At 36.6% G+C, this 3,688-nt stretch overlaps 1 long non-coding RNA gene across 1 annotated transcript; it reads left to right on the top strand.

Annotated features, from left to right (window-relative positions):
* The first annotated feature begins 2,749 nt into the window (after window positions 1-2,749).
* Window positions 2,750-3,370, top strand: LOC132030652 (uncharacterized). Its single transcript, XR_009408072.1, has 2 exons — window positions 2,750-3,111; window positions 3,258-3,370. It is a non-coding gene; the product is annotated as an uncharacterized LOC132030652 (long non-coding RNA).
* The last annotated feature ends 318 nt before the right edge of the window (window positions 3,371-3,688 follow it).

The following is a 3,688-nucleotide window of genomic DNA, read 5'->3' on the forward strand; positions in this document are numbered from 1 at the left end:
GTGCGGCGTAGAGACCTAGATTTCCAAGTTGATGATTGGGTGTTTCTGAAAGTTTCACCTATGAAAAGCGTTATGAGATTTGGGAAGAAGGGGAAGCTTAGTCCCCGCTATATTGGGCCATATAGAATCCTGCGAAGGATTGGGCCGGTGGCTTATGAGTTAGAATTGCCACAAGAATCAGCTGTTGTACACCAAGTGTTTCATGTATCTATGTTGAAGAAATTCATGGGAAACCCGTTTCTTGTAGTTCCTACGGAGATCACAGGGGTTAAAGATAGTTTGTCTTACGAAGAGATTCCAGTGGCTATTCTTGATCGTCAAGTTCGCAAGTTGAGAACTAAGGAGATCGCTTCAGTAAAAATACTATGGAGAAATCAAAAAGTTGAAGCGGCTACGTGGGAAGCTGAAGAAGACATGAAGTCCATGTTTCCTATCACTTTGAAGAGCAAGCAAAAAATTTTGAAGGTGACTAACCTTTTCATCCAGACCTTACGCTATAATCTCCATGCTTTTCAGTATTTAGTCAGTCCAGTATTCAGTCAGCTCAACATTCAGTCAGTTCAGAAATCATGTATTCATTTAGTTCAGTATTCATGTGTTCATGTCAATTCAGTGATCATGTATCTCAGCAAGTCAGTTTCAGATAACTTATTTACAAAGTAAAAAACTCTACCGTAATTTATGTAGAGCCTCAAAATTAGTCGCGATATAACCAAGACCATCATTCAAGAATGAATGATCCCAAGGGGGAGTTAATGTTACATCTTGTATCTTAGAACTAAGGTTATACTTGTATCGTGGGAGTTTAGCGGAGAATTTAAAAGTTTGTACGTTTTACGAAAATAGTTGATGGGCCTACTTCAGGTACTCGTAACCCCTCGATTTGTTGAGAATTTGGAAAAGTTTCCTTAATAAAACTTGTAGTACGTGGAAATACCTTTCCATCCATATAAGGTAGAGCTCAAACGGAGCTCTATGTTAGGAGTTATACCCATTCTACGGAATGTTGTCGACAAGATGAAAAACGTGAAATTTGGACTAAGTATGAAATGGACCTAGGAGCTCATTGAGCTCAGCTCAAAGCACATCATAGTCAAGATATAGGCTAAGCTCAGCGAGGTAGGGGGTCCAAAAGTGAAAAATTTCAAAAAAATTGGCTAAGTATAAAATTGATAGGTGAGCTCGCTGAGCTTAGCTCAAAGCACAACATAGTCAAGCCGTAAGCTAAGCTCAGCGACGCCGGGCGTCCAAAAATTCCCATCTTATAAATTCAACACTTAAACCCAAAATTTCATTTATTTAACATTCCAACTTCGTTCAAAAGTCCTAAGCAGCCGTTTTTCTCTTCTCCTCATCCTCCCACATCAAGGTAAGATCGCTCTAACAATTTCTAAGTAATTCTAACATTAATTCATGATTAGTAACATGATTCTTTAACCAAAACATAGGATTTCCAAGGTAAATACTTCTCATGCGGTTCAAAGTTAGGGTTTTGGTGTTCTTCGTCAGAGAAGCAGTTTAGTTTGTTAGATTGGAGCGGTTACAGGTATGTGAGGCTAAGTCTTTGTGTTTGGGAATGTTAATAATTCTCCCTACGCTACGTTCTTTTACAACGTTACGAATTGCCTCAGAAATATAGTTCAGTTTAGTCTCCTTGAATAGTTGCAGAACTTCTATTCCTTAGTTTTGTAGTTTGTTCATGACTATCATTCTGAACGTTGGGAACCCAAAATGTAATCTAGTTAGACTCGTTTTTTATACTCATGGGTCTCAGTCTAGAAACTCAGCATGTTTATAAACTAGTTAAAGTTTCAGTTCACATAATTAGTTCATAAATTCATGTCTCAGCTAGTATAGTAATAGTAAGTACTGCATATCACCACCTCGGTATGCTTCCATGTCTCAATATGAATTCATTTTTAATTATCTCATATATTTACGTGATCACATCCCGTGTTCTCATGCGTTGGAAAGCGTGCGAGTTAAATGACACTAGTAACGGAAATGAGGTCATTCCCCAAGCTTATAGGTGGTTAGAGTGATGGTACAGATGTGTTGTAAATATTAGAAGTTAAACAAATCGAAGAAAATAAGTTTCGTCGAGGTTTGAAATTTATTTCAATGAAATACGGCCCAAGCTATAACATCCTCTATTTTGGACTGGGAAATTGAACCTTCCAACATGAGCAAATTTACCCAAGCCTGGAGAATTTAGTCATATTGAAGCATGAAAATCAAGAACTTGGTGTATATGAGGAATGAAGTCCAAAAATAATTCAGGCCTTAAAAAGTGTGACGACGGTGATTGGGAATAATATTTGTGTAGGTATAAAGAGGCTATGGACTAGAGTTCTACCACACGATTATAATAATGAGTATATGAAGTGTGTTAAAAGTGGTTCATGTTTAAGTAAATTGAGATCAAGAAATTAATTATGCGTGTAATTGGTTGGATTGAATTTTAGTAGTAGATAATTAAATTGACAAGTGGTTTGTGGGAAATCAGATATTGGATGTTATCCACGTGTGAGAGCAAGTAGTGAATAAGCATTTGGGGTGTTTAGGTGCCCTCTTGTGGAGGTATTTAATTTTATTAAGGGAATTATGGTAGGAGGGGCCCACTGCCCACTATTCTAACAAAAAGGGATATATTTGTTATAAATGGAAAGGATGGGCAGTAGCAACATACATATATAGCTAATGTATATTTCAGTTCGTGGAGATGAGAAATTACAAAAGGGAAATATTTGTTATAAATAGAAGGATGGGCAGCAGAAAAATACATACATAGCTAGTGTATATTTCAGTTCGTGGAGATGAGATATTTTATTCTCAAATATGATGCAAAGGTCTATGAATTGGAGCAGAAACACGAAAACGATCTAGAGGTTATACTTATGTCGGTTTCCTCCGGGTGATAGCTAATCAGACATTTCTTCAAAGTGAAGTAAGGTGGAAGAAGAGTACTTCTTTGCATATAAGGTAAGAAATCCTCTCTCCTAGATGTATTTGAGTTATCCGAGTCGTATCTATGTTGCTAGATGGAAGAATTACGAAAACTATATCGAAAATCGGATAAATTGTTGTTGTTATCATGTGGGCTGTTTGGTGGTTGCTATGAATTGTTTTGTGGGCTGGAATATCATGGGATTGGCTGTAGTTGTTGTTGTTGTGTTTGTTGTTATACTATGTATATACGAAAATAAAGAAGTGTATACAAGCATCGGTATAGGAATGTATATTGGGCTGTTTTGGAGGTGATTTAAGAATGGATTTGATTCTATTTGGATATGTATTTGTTGATATTGTTATTGGTATTGTGATTGATATTTTGGCTAAATTGGAATCATGAGGATTATTAAGTTTTTAAGGAAGAAGATGCTACCCGAATATCGTTAGATTTCTAAGTAATTAAGGATTGGTTTGAAAGAGTATCCTAATTTGATTATTGGCATATTTGGTATTGTTTGTAGATTGGTGAAGCCCGAGACCTAAGTTATGGTTAACTTGAGAAGCGACAAGGTATGTTAAGGCTATCCCTTCCTTCTTTTTTGGCATGAATTACATAAAACGAGTGGACGATGAACGTACATAATTCCAATGAATTCTAGCTCTCAGTGGTACTTGCATGATAGTTGTCTTTGATTCTCCAAAGGTTGGTTCATTCTATTGAGTCTCAGATGATGAT

Source organism: Lycium ferocissimum, chromosome 1 (genome assembly GCF_029784015.1).
Source record: "Lycium ferocissimum isolate CSIRO_LF1 chromosome 1, AGI_CSIRO_Lferr_CH_V1, whole genome shotgun sequence".
In the NCBI taxonomy this organism is placed as follows: Eukaryota; Viridiplantae; Streptophyta; class Magnoliopsida; order Solanales; family Solanaceae; genus Lycium; species Lycium ferocissimum.